The sequence below is a fragment of the Saccopteryx bilineata genome, chromosome 5 (genome assembly GCF_036850765.1).
Source record: "Saccopteryx bilineata isolate mSacBil1 chromosome 5, mSacBil1_pri_phased_curated, whole genome shotgun sequence".
NCBI lineage: Eukaryota > Metazoa > Chordata > Mammalia > Chiroptera > Emballonuridae > Saccopteryx > Saccopteryx bilineata.
Genome location: NC_089494.1, coordinates 159,676,358 through 159,689,949, shown reverse-complemented (window position 1 = coordinate 159,689,949; position 13,592 = coordinate 159,676,358). Strand labels below are relative to the sequence as shown.

The 13,592-nt window shown below is 40.5% G+C and overlaps 1 protein-coding gene across 4 annotated transcripts in view; it reads right to left on the bottom strand.

Annotated features, from left to right (window-relative positions):
• FAM107B (family with sequence similarity 107 member B) overlaps positions 1–13,592 on the bottom strand; it is a 281,121-nt gene that overhangs the window by 26,061 nt on the left and 241,468 nt on the right. The window contains exon 1 of one of the 4 annotated variants that reach the window (XM_066280690.1): positions 8,983–9,081. The exons of the other annotated variants lie outside the window; for them this stretch is intronic. The gene's annotated coding sequence lies outside the window, so the exon portion shown is untranslated. Of the gene's footprint in view, positions 1–8,982; positions 9,082–13,592 lie in introns of those variants that run through there. 4 annotated transcript variants of the gene reach the window in all.

Here is a 13,592-nt window from a genome sequence, read left to right as displayed (position 1 = left end):
TATCACACCTTCAAAGTACAGCACAGAGTTCTGAATGGCTTCAGCTAGACTGTAAGGATGTAGCAAAAAAACAGACAGGCCTGATGGTGAGGGCTTGTTCTGAGGGGGAGGGCTCACTGAGAGATACTAAGCAATTTAATAACAATACAGGATTACATTTTAGACAGATACTAACAACATGCACTGAAAATGCCACCTGTTAGAATTCTGCCTTTAAGAACTGTGAAGCAACAAATGACATCATTACGAAACTTTCCTCTCCCAGAGGATAAGGAATCCCATTCTTATAGATGAATCTGGGATCTTGCTCTTCATTTTCTTCCCCTTTTATGGGTTCGTTCTGGACTCAGTTGCAGGCATAACCTGGGTATTTTATATTGATTGCTCTTCAGAGGTTAAACACTGCCAAAGAAAAATTTCACAAATGGGCTAATGACACAAACATTTATTGTGGCTTCGTTTTCCACCGTACTATTTTGGCTCCAGTTGTTCATTTGCATATTTGCATATCAAAAAAGGTGAAATTTAAAAACTCATCCTATGATATTGACAAATCAGAACTTAGCGGTTATGTTAAATTTCATGTTTACCTAAACACTTAAAATCAAATTGTACCTAGAAGTACTACTAGTTGGTTGAATCCTTTTGAAAACAATACCTGAACCATGGCTTACAGATGACCTATAACCATAACCAATCAAAACTAAACAGTTAAACTTTTGAATTGTTAAAGCTACTTCTGTAAAGTTAAAATGCCAAGAAATTCTTTAAGACAACTTTTCCCAGGCTGTCTCTAAGAGATTGAGCAATCCTCTGACAATATCTAAGATCCCAGTTACTTTTGATTGCAGGCCAGCAAACTCAAGGCCTGGCTCAGTTGAACAGGGGAAATGCTCCCCTGGATCCCAGCTGTTTGCCTGAGCACCCCCAGTTCCCAGAGGGAGGGTGGTGAGGCAAAAGGCTGAGAGAGAAGAGCAGAGTGAATTAAAATGGGAATTTTCCCCAAAAAGCAAAGCCTTAAGCTGACAAATTCCTGACCTGCCTGAATATGAGGTTGATTCTTGGACCAGGAACAGTGACACCAACCTGTACCCATACACGCTGGACAAGTGCCCACAAGACCTGCATGGCCACAAATCTACAAGAAGGCTTACAAGTGATGCCCAGCCAGAACAACCCACACAAGTAGGGAAATGCGACTTTTCACTCTGCCCAGCCCCACTGCTACTGGAACTCCAAACTCGCGGTAAACTGGCTGCAAATATGCCGCTGTACAAATGCCAAATAGCAAAGCTTTGGGAAAAATGTCAAACTTGTTTTCTCACAAGTTTTTTTCACCCACCAAAAATATATTTTTATAAAAAAAAGGCACATATTTTATATTTAGAAAGTGGGAAAGGAGGCAAGAAACTTCAGGAAGACAGAACACATGCCAATAGGAACAATAAGTTGGCCTGAGTGAGGTGAGACCACGAGGTGGCGATAGTTCCTCAAATAGGTGTCCGTTTTCATGACAGCGTGACAGCAAGTTCTTTTCCTAACAGCTCCACACTAGAAGCAATCTAAATCTCTATCACCAGGAGGCTGCACTGGAATACTACACAGCAATGAGAATAAACAGAGAGCAGCTGGAGCAACAGCATGCTGAATCTCACAAATATAACACTGAGTAAAAGAAAGCAGACAAAAAAGAGTCCGTACTGGATGAATCCATGTACATAATGTTCAAAAGCAGGCAAAACCAAACTTTGGTGTTAGCACAATAATAGTTATCTTAGGAACACGGAGGGAGTAAAAGGGATAAAAGGGGCTTCTGGGTGCCGGTAATATTGTTTCCTGATGTAAGTTTGATTACACAGGTGTGTTCACTCTAAAAATTCACCAAACAGTACACTTTATTGACTTCTGTGCTTCTCTGTTTGCATAGTGTAATAAATAATAGTACATATTAAATAGCTATTAAAATTACTATCTAAAGATCACTTGGTTCCTGCTAGACCAGTACAACTTTGTTATTTCAACTTTAAACCTTGTTTGGTACATAAGAAGTTAACAACGTTATAATGGGAAAGGGCATGAGGTTTGAAGACCATTTATCCTGAATTATGCACTTATGTATACGATTTTGTACAATTAATATATCTGAGTCTTGATTTCTTCATCTGTAAATCAGAGCCCATTCAGGGGATTTCCTCAGGGCTCCTGGCTTCTTAAGGTACACTCTCAGCCTCTCCCTGGAATTTGAGGCCACTGTCAGTCTCCTTGAGTTGAAAGCCAGCCCCTTGGACAACCTTCTCCTGGTTCTCCCCACCACCTGTCCACCCAAGTGTCCTCCTCCCTCTCAGTCTCTTGACACCAACAGTTCTCCAGGAACAGTTCCTAAACCTATAGTCTTCTCTCTCTGTCTTGCCTTTGGAGGCCCCACACGCTCTTGGCCCTTTCATTAGGAGAGTAATTTCTACAGTGTGGATGAAGCTGACCTCTCCATGAGTCTTCCCACGGCCATTCCTCAAGAACCATCTATCTCCTGCTTGTCTGGACAACCTAACACAATTTTACTTGATCGCCCTCTCCCTATGAATTTGACACTTAACTTGACTTGATGTTTCATGTGTCTGCCTACAAGGGTATCCCTTCAGAAGGGAAGAGACCTTCGGCTGAATGAAATCTCTCCCACAGCTCTAGCACATGCTTCACAGCCCCATACGTACGCCACAAGTAGCCACATGGTGACTAGTTGACACAAAAGAACTGGTAGAAAGCTGGAGCCACGGACTCCTTGTGCCTTTGTCTGGGATCCATGGGGGCCAGCAACATTCCTGGCTTTACTCCCTGGTGCATCCCAGCGCCATGCTTGTGCCACATCACGGGCACTCTACAAACAGTACTGAATGAGAGGGGCAAACACTAAAGGATTAGAGCATCCAAATGAAGTAACTCGTTCCATGAAGCCTTCCAACTCCTCCTGAGGTTTCCCTTCTTCCTATCCCCACAAGATACTGTTGCTACTTCTCTTAGGATACTTCCATCTGCTTCCATTAAAACTATAAGTTTTCTTACATTAAACTCACAAAGGGAAGTTTCTTATCCCCAGAAACATCTCAGTATGCCTTTTGCATACTGCTTGACTAAATCTTGACACAGGTCAAGAGAAGTGTAGAGTTCAGATTTATAGAAGGGACCAAAAACGGGACAGGAGGGGAGGTCAACTCATGCTCTGGACAAATTGTATGTCCTCATTTGCTCTCAAAGGAGCTCAGAATGAGACAAGTGCCTGCTTCTCTTGATAACAGATCTGAACAGGGAACCCAACCAAATGCCTATTTTTCTAAAACAGCTGATTATGTTCCCTCTTGAATAAAATGATCCAATAAACCGCTCCCTAAAAGTCCACAACATTAATTGCTGTGTATAAGCAATGAGTCTTTTGCCACAGAAGGACAACTCAGATTACTGTCTGATAGGGAAATAAATATGAGTACACTGGCTTGCATAAATATTCCCAGGAAGACATTAGCACTTCATTGATGTGCAGCCCATTAATCTGCATAAACCAGTAAGCAAGTGAAATGCTGTCCAATTAACAGTATTCTCTAATAACTGACCACCTTAAACTCACTGGCCTTACAACTGCCTTATCCTAGTAATTACATTTATCATAGAACATTTGCTAGATGACCACTAAGTGACTCAGAGGTTCTCTGTCTCCTACATAAAGCAGCTTGATGAGATCTGAAGATCAAGTACCCTTAATTTTATGAGTGAAGAGTGTTTTGTGGTCTGACAGCATCACCAAGTGTTAGAAGGCACAATTTGTGTTCACAGTAGCTATTGTTTTTTATAAGAATTATTGGTCACGTTTTGGGTTTTTATTTTATTTTACTTTTTACTAAAAGGAAAAAAGCAGTTTTTAAAACTGAACTAAGAAAACTAGTATTTATAAATTCCAGAAAGTATGGGGCTGGTGCAAGAAGAATGCTACCCTGTGTCTAAGGCTACTTTGAAGTTCTGGGATCATGCAGGAATATGCAGATCTAAAGAAGTACAGTGAAATTCCTTTGCCTCAGGGGGAGGTGCACATTTGACACTATATCAATGTCGTGTCCCCAGGCTGAACAATAGGACCACAGTCACCCCTGCTGTCTGCTTTACTACCTACCATTCAACCACTTCAATTCTCAAATGCTCAGCTCTTCCAGATCAAGGAAAGAAAAACTAGCCAGTTTTGTTGCATGGTTGACTATCGGAAATATATGAGGTGAAGTTTAATTGAAAATAATGAATTATTTACTTCCTTATCTGTAAAAAGAGAAGGCTGGGCCAGATGACCCTTGAGATCCCTACTAGCACTAACATTCTGATAATCCAGGAGAATCTGGTTTATCTGTCGTCTCCACTACAGGGGTTTAGGAGTTAATAAGGGCTGCAGAGCTTTGGCCCCACCATTAGGGCCGGGCGGACCTGGGCAGGCCACTCCTCTTACATACCACACATTCTTCACCTTGGCCTCCACTCCTACTCATCCCCTTTCCCCAGAAGCACAGATTTTTCCGGCATGACATCTATGCTGATTAGGTTTTCTCCTGGTGAGGCTGAATTTCCCCAGGTGCAGCCGCCAAGTCCCTTTAGGAGAGTCTCAACTGCTCGGTCCAGGGCTAGAGATGTCCACACAGGATGGAGCATGGGCTAGACTTTATTAACCCAAAGCTCCAAATCCAGGGGTTCCTACATACCAGTCAGAAATCACATATATACTAAAATGAAGCACTATTTATTCTTCTTTGTATAAAATCGCCTGTATAAGGTACATATTACACCATAATTAAATCAATTCAAATCTGAATCCTAAGCCTGCTCTGAAATCAAGCCACAAGGCAGTCCCTGTTGCTCTTCCCCTCACTTCCCTTGATTATATCTTTGTCTTCTCTATAAATCCATAGACACTCTTCTTGCCTACTCCCACCAAGGACCAAATACATGAGTTTTATAAAGTTAATGATTGTTTTCTCCTCATTCCCTTACATTTAGAAAATCAGTATCTCCTTTCAGAGACTAATCCTGAAAAGATAGATTTTTGCTATTTTCTTTCTGAAGAATTTGTTGGTAGTATGTGACAAAAGGCTTTAACATGTACACCTCCTTGATTCTGGTAATTCTACTTCTAGGACTTTACTCCAAGGAGATAATCAGAGATGTAAATAAAATTTATGTGTAAGTATATTTTATCTGTGACAGTGAGAAAAAAGGAAACCATTAACTATAATAATAAAATACAATGCAGCTTAAAAAATCATAATATTAAAATAATAGAAGAGTAAATATTTACAAAGTATCAACTGGGAGAAAGTGTCAGGTTCTAAAACAATATGCCCTTTATTTTCCCATATGCTCATTTGTGTGTACAGAAGCTATTCCAGGTGTAGTTCAAGGACCAGATGCATCGCACAAATAAGGAACTTGCTTAAATGCAAATGCTGAACTGAGAGCTACTGAATCAGAATCACTGAGAGCGGGCCCAACAATCTGTGTTTTCATGTTTACTAAGTGCCACACAAGCTTTGAGGTAGATACTAAAATTCACCCCATTGTACAGATAGGAAATTGAGGCTCAGAGAAAGAATCTAGGTAACAGCTAATGCTACAAAGCAGCATCACACATCTAGCTCCGGAGTCTACACTCTTAACCACTTTGTTCTGGTGCTTCTCAAGGTTAACTCGTGTAGGATTTGGAAGTGTGCTCTGGTGCTCTTTCCCCTGAATTGACAGCATGATGCATCCTACCTCTTGTTTTGTCTTCATAGTGTTTTAGCACTGTTGTTGCAAGTTACTGACATCTCTGAAGGCTACAAAAACATGTTCAGATTTATGTGCACATTACATATCAGCCCATATTAGCAGAAACCTTAATGCCTGACAGTGACAGGTAGCATGGAGAGCATGATACCACTAATACAGAAGGCCTTCCAATTGCCATCTAGAGTGAAGCTGCCACGGAGCAACCCCATAAATACTCTCTGGAGTCTTTGAAATTGTGCAACTTTTGATCAATTTTTTTGTTTCTAAATTATTTCAATATTTACATAGAATATTTAAAATTTTATATTATGTGATTTTATAATCACAAAATTCAAATTGCTAACAAATGCTACCAGACTTTACTCCCAAACTACAAATTCCTGAATAAAGAGGCCTCACTTAGCATTTTTATTTTGTTATTTTCTAAGAAGGAAACACCTTAGTCATTCACTTCAGGAAACAACAGAGAGGATGGACTGGGAAGATGGCTGATCAGGCCTCCTCTCCTCGGAGAGGAAGGAAACGACAGAAGAGAAAAAGCATCCGGCTGGACTAGCTTTCAAAGCCCTCACACATTCCTGTCTTCATGAGCTGAATAATAATTCCATAAAAATGATGACCTGACCCAACTGGGCAACCAAAGAAATATTTTCAAAACAGGAGACCATCTTCAAAAGGACTGAATGACAGAAACTTTGGAAGAAACACAGACCACTTGGTTCAACTCTCTCATTATTACAGAAGAGGAAACTGAGGCCATTATTACAGGTGGCTTGGCTGAGCCCACAGGGAAAAGGCAAAGTCTGGGCTACAACCAATATCTGACTCTGGTCCACACTCACCTAACCTACCACTTGCTTCTGACTTCTATACTGGATTTTCTACATTTTCTAGTGATTCAGGGAGGGGTGTTTTTGGCACTATCACTAACACCACCATTAACATTATCTCCTGATCAATAACTGGATGGCATCTTTAAAGATGTTTATATTATAAGGATACTTTAATTATAGCACTGCAGTTCTGCTTCTATATGCTGCCAAATTCCAGAGAGTACAAAGTCATTGTGATAATTGGAAGAAAAAAAAAGCCTTTCAAAGTAGGAGACAACTACTCATTTGCCTCTTTTTTGTTTGGTTGGTATTTTTCTGAAGTGAGAAGTGGGGGTGGGGGGTGAGGGTAGGGGGATGGCAGACAGACAGACTCCTGCATGCGCCCAACCAGGACCCACCTAGCATGCCCACCAGGGGGCGATGCTCAGCACCTCTGGGGTGTTGCTCTGCTGCAACCAGAGCCATTCTAGCACCTGAGGCAGAGGCCATAGAGCTATCCTCAGTGCCTGGCCAACTTTGCTCCAATGGAGCCTTGGCTGCAGGAAGGGAAGAGACATAGAGAAAGGAGGGGGGGAAGGGTGGAGAAGCAGATGGGTACTTCTCCTGAGTGCCCTGGCTGAGAATCGAACCCAGGACTTCCACACACTCGGCCAATGCTCTACCACTGAGCCAACTGGCCAGGGCTCATTTGCCTCTTTTTTAGCCTGAGATATTAACACTGAACAACTATAATGTTAAAAAAACAATGACTGCTTAGAAGCAGTAACTTCAGACTCCCCATTTACAGCCCATCCTTCTTTTATTAAAATCTATTCTTCCTCAAGCATCAACACTCAGGGTATAATTAAATAAACTATTGGAAAAGTAAAAAGCAGCTCTACTGACAACAGGAAAAGACAAGCCTGACTTACAACCGACCCCAGTGTTGCCATGAGAACATAAAGAATGCTCAGAACAAGCTCACACTACCATTACAAAATGACAGACACCCCCCTTTTCTCCCTGACGTGTAGTTGCTAATTCTTTCCTAAGCAACAACTCTAACCTCACATTCATCTCCCACCATCTAGATAAAAACTGTTATAAGATACCTGATCAATGAATTGTGCCTGCTTCCTGACCACAACCTAACCTTGTCTGGCCCCATTTCCCTAACTCCACTTTCAAATCACACAGCACAAGTACCAATTTAATTCTGTCTTTCCAAAAAAGAAAAAAAAAATCCCAACATTCTTCTGATCTCTGATCTCCATCGCCTACTGCAGCAAGCTAAATGAACAGAATATTGGTATGACTACTCCTGTGGTCCTGGTGGTTGTGGGTGATGGAATTCAATACAATTTTGTTCTAATAAGTTATCAGTAAAGCTGCTAGAGTAGAAAGACCCTTAAATAAAAGGCCCACAAATCTATACCCTGACTTACTACTTCTCTGGATCTGTTTCCTTATTGCTAAAACAAGAACCAACAATCCTATCATTTTAGAAATTTTCATCTCAAATCTGTTATTTCTCAAATTTAAGCCATATTATGGGTCAAACAGATTTTTCCCCCCCTGTGGAAGGACATGCTTTGTCCTCCAATCACTCAATTTCCTATTTCTCTGTTACAGTCTGACTGGAGCATTTCCATTTTTCACTCAAAGAAAAAAGGAGGCTCGCATGCCAGAAACAGTGGTTACATGTTTCTAAATGGTTATGTGTTTTTCTAAATGACTAAAATGCTTCATAATTTTAACACTATAAATTGAAGAGTATTTGATTTCTGCTTCCACAATGAAAATGGGGCATGTCTCTGTCTGGATCTTTGGAGAACTGTCTGGCTCTAAACTAAACCCCAGAGAACAGCTACGTATTTATATAGCCTCGGTAATTTTCATTAAAGTATGGAAATCTTACCTCTCTTCAGGTTACCTCATGTACTTTCTATGACCAAGAGATAGCCTTGTTTTGGAGGACACCACAACCAAAGTAAGGATATTAAACCAACCATTGTCACAAGACCAGAACCAAGATTGTCTGTCTACTTATGTACTTAATCACTATGTCCCTCCTATGTATGAGCTGTGGGTTGTGCCCTAAAGATCTAGAGATAAGTGAGATGTGGTTCCTGATGCCTAGAACTCAAAACTAGTGAAGACAACTGCATACAATAAATACAGCATGATGTGTACACACCTTGAGGGTGGAAAGTCTAGGGAGGTCTCAAGACATCTGGTCTTCCTAAGACTATACCTCCTTTCACCTCCAAAAGGAGAAAGGCTTTCCCTTATAGACTGTATCAGTGATGATGCTCTGGGACACATGTTAATACACTAGACTAAAAGTCACTGAAACCACAGGGGCTCATTTTACCTTTCACCAGAATCTGGCATTAAGCTATCCATGGCTGTTTCAGAACTCAGTGATGAGATCAGGACCCTGGGCTCTTTTCATCATCCTGCTCTGCTTCAGCAGCCCTGTGCACCTCCAAGAGGAAAGGCAAACTGGGAAAGCCTCACCATACCAGCCTCTCTCTTTATCTGGGAGGGAAGTATTTCCCGTAAGTCTTTGGAGGACCTCTCACATCTCACTGGCCAAAACAGTGTCATGTGACTACAGCTGCAAAAGACGCTGGGAATATGGGAACATGCCAATTCAGCAGTGTAGAGGAAACAATAAACTCTGCCACATACACAGACTGTTAATGGCTGAATGTGTCCCCTGCAAATTCACATGCTGAAGCTCTATTCCCCATTGTGATTGTACTCAGAGTGAGTGAGTCCTTTGTGAGGTAACTCAAATTAGATGAGGTAATAAACATGGGGCTTCATATGAGATTACTGTCCTTACAAAAGGAAGACACCAATGTGCCCTCTCTGGCCTGTGTAAGCCAGGAAGACAACCTCACCAGGAACTGAATTGGCCAGCACCTTCATGTTGGACTTCTCAGCCTCCAAAACTGTGAGAGATAAATGTCCGGATAAGCCACCCAGTCTAGAGCATTCTGTTATGATAGCCTAACAAACTCAGACACATACTCAATTCAACTGTCTTCAAAGGTATTTTGACTTCCTGACAGGGCTCATCGCGCCCATTGGGTGAGGACATTGTGCTTCTCTGGCCCTCAGCTCCACAGCTGCAGTTTCCCAACTACAGCAATGATAATTTCTTAGAACTGTCTAGTCCTCGCCTGACCAGGTGGTGGCGCAGTGGATAGAGTGTGGGACTGGGAAACGGAGAACCCAGGTTCAAAACTCCAAGGTCACCGGCTTGAGTGTGGGATCATAGATATGACCCTATGGTCACTGGCTTGAGCCCAAAGGTTGCTGGCTTGAAGCCCAAGGTCACTGGCTTGAGCAAGAGGTCACTCACTCTGCTGTAGCCCCCTGGTCAAGGCACATATGAGAAAGCAATCAATGAACAACAAAGGAGACTAAGGAGTCACATGAAGAATTCATGCTTTTTATCTCTCCCTTCCTGTCTGTCCGTCCATCCCTATCTATCTGTCTGTCTGTCTGTCTCTCTCTCTCTCTCTCTCTGTCATACACACACAAAAAAGAAGTGTTTGGTCCTCACAGCATCTATAATGAGAGCTTGAATAAGCAACCAGAACAGGAGACTTTTAATGGAAACCCTTTCTGCTTTAGCTTTTCCAACTCCACAAAACCCCCCTTTTTAAACTTGGGAGGTTGGCAAAAGTTCAAATGTAAGTACATTTGTAGTGGGTGTGGGCCCCGGAAGAGGGAGTAAACTATACTGACTCAACTTTCTCTACTTGAAGGCTGCACATTAATTCAACTCCCTCCGGAGGCTTGTCACTCCAAGAGCCAGGCCTTACCATTTTCCCACGGGCTGTCTCACCGAGTCACAGAAACACAAAAAGCAAGTCTCCCTCAGTTCCTTGAGACCTTCTGCTAATACAACCAGTTATTTTAGTCATCCTCATCTTATAGGCACACTCAATCCAGAAAATGGATTTGATCACTCCGTGGGGCTATGCCAAAGCCTTGACTATCTGTACATATAGTAATAGGCAGAGGAAAGTAAGAATGAAGAAAAAATGACAGTAACCCAGTTGGCAAACAAGGAACACAGGAAAACGAATGCTGAAAAACAACTAGCCTGCATTGACACTAGCAGACATCAGGCGCCACAATGTCTGAAAAGAAGGACAGCCTTTTTCCTCACTGGAATGGTAACAAGGCTCTCCATTTTAAAAACTCTTCAAGATTTCAAAAATTCACATACTACTAGAGTAAGCAGAGGCCTGATCTGGAATAAATAGAGGCCTGAGAGAAATAATCACTTAATTTTAGTGAAAAGGAATAAAGACCTCAGTCAGAATCCAGATCTATAGAAGTTGAGTGATTTCATTCACCTTCATTCAAATAGGATGCTTTTAATGACAATTTATGACCATAAACTGAATTTGTAATTATTGTCTCATACTTACTTTGTAGCTGCCATCTTCAAGTATATTCTCTCTCTTAAAGCCTTAACAATTATTCCTTCCTCCCCCACCCCCAAGCAAGTATGTAGAACTCAAAACCATCTACCCCACTGTATCCACAGTCCCCACGTCCTTGGCCACCAAAGATTAGACTTTTGACCTAAGTACCAACATATGCTTCATCAGGCTACTTACTCTGGCATTTCAGTCAAACCCATCACTACTTAATAACACTACAGTCAGATCGTGTTTTCCCCAAGTCTTGACACATTATTAGCTACTTATATCCTGTAGCAGCAATACCGATTAAGTGAAAGAACAGGAAGGGCTGGTAACTAGTAAATGCTCTGCCCTCACCAGTTCCACATGAAATGGAGAACTCTGCTTCTGTCTCTCCCTGAAGTAACCCAAGTTTAAAATATTTTTATTTCTCTATTGCAAGAGGTTCCATTACTCAAGAACTCAGCTTCCAGAATCTTCCCATCAGCTCTGACTTCTTTCACTGCTCTCTTCAAAAAGCTCAGGACTTTATTTTAATAGTATCTGCTTTAAAATCCACACATATAGGAGTTACTGGTTACTCTAATTAAATAAAATGGGCAAAAACAAATGACATGTCAACATATTCCTAATGAAAACTTGTCTTCTACTTATAGTTGCTTATAAAGAAAATCATTAATTCCTTCCAGAAGAACTATATAATTCCCCAACAAGAAATTACAGATGTATCATGATAGCTAACTACACACTTCCCTTATGCCTTAAAAAACAACAAAAGACTCATCTGAAAAAGCTTAATTAAGATAGGATAGTTAAATTAAGTATTCAAAGTAAAATGTAGCCAAAGGGCCATGAAAAGTGAGAAAATTCTGTTAAGTGTTTAAGGTATTCAGAGTTCAAAGAACAAAATCTAGAAGTAAAATTCTGCTCTTTAGTCTGTAATTCTACAAATACTAAACTAAAGAAAATTCCAAGTATTTCAGAGTATCCTTGAATATTTTAAAATTCAGTTTAGAAAACCTACAAACACAATGGTACATGTGACATGTTAGTTAGGAAGGACATTGACAACTTTATTTTCCTATAAATCTTCAGAATTGAAGTCATAAACTTTATTTTCCATTTATGAACTATGTAAGCTCTGGGGAAAAACATCTCCATGTTACCATTCCTAAGTTTCATTATATCTGATGGCAATACTATATACAAAAAACAATGATCAAGACTCAACTATAAGCACTTTCCTTCCATGCAGAGACTTGCTCTAAAAGTGGATATACTTTCTAAAATACCTCAGATCAATGACTTTCAAGTTTTGCTGCCTGTAAACCTCTTTACACAGTGACCCAACACATACCCACACTAAAATCAGCTGAAATAAAAATTTCCAGAAGCAATATACACACAGCCTTTACTGTACACTTTGACGTATTCATTGTTTCACTTTTCTGTAATGCTTGTCGTGACCCACTAAACTGATTTCATGAGCCACTAATGGATGCAGCTTGAGAACCCCAGCCCTAATTCGTTTACTTAAACTTGCCACAATAAGTTGGCAACACTCCGAAGACCAGGGAAGACACCTGAAAATTTCTAACAGGCAAACTGCATGAGCTGCTGTATGCCAACTATCATCATCCTTCCCAAATGGGAAATACTTATAAACCATGACCTTTAAAAAATTTTATTTGGGGTAGCAGTAATGATATTAAAGCCATCATCTTCTTTCTCTTCTGCCTAATCTTTGACCCATCCTTACTCCAAAGAATGACCTCAAATCCTTCTGGCCATTTGTGACTGAGAAAAGGAATAACAATTAAAGGTTAGAGAATTATATTTGTTCTTAGGTTAAGTCTTTTTCCCTGTTATGATGGAATATGAGAAGTACAGATGACCCAGAAAGTATTTCCTCCCCTTATTAAAATATTTTTAAAGTTTTAATACTTTCTCTATTATATAAATAAAATGATACAGCACATCAATATTTAAAACTTGAAAGGCATTTGCCTTTAAAAAAATTACAGTGTAACACAGATAATGTTTCTTAATATCAAAACAATAATTCTGTTTACATAATTTTTAAGAAGCAGAATAAAATTCCACACACTTAGCCAGAATAAAAAATGAGTAAAAAGAAAGTTCTCCAGTCCCAGGTACCTGGAACCAAATAGTCCAAGGCCATTTATCCCCACACACAGGAAACTGTAAGAAATGAAGAACTGATCTATTTTTCTTCCTGGTTAAAAAAAAAAAAAGGGTAACAGTGATGGCAGTATGGAACAGAAGAGCGAGCCTAGGCATTAGCACTGGAGAAACTCACACCCAGCTCTGCTATGTACTCACTGTATCATCTTAGTTCAATAATAAAAATAATTCAGTAAACATTAGCTGTGGGCTGGGTACAGTCCTAAATGCCCGCATTCATTACCTCATTGAATTTTCACAACACTCTAAGGTAGTTTCTGAGGGCCAGAGCAGCTATGAAACTTGCTCAAATTCTTACAGTCATGTCAAGGCCAGAATTCAAACCCAG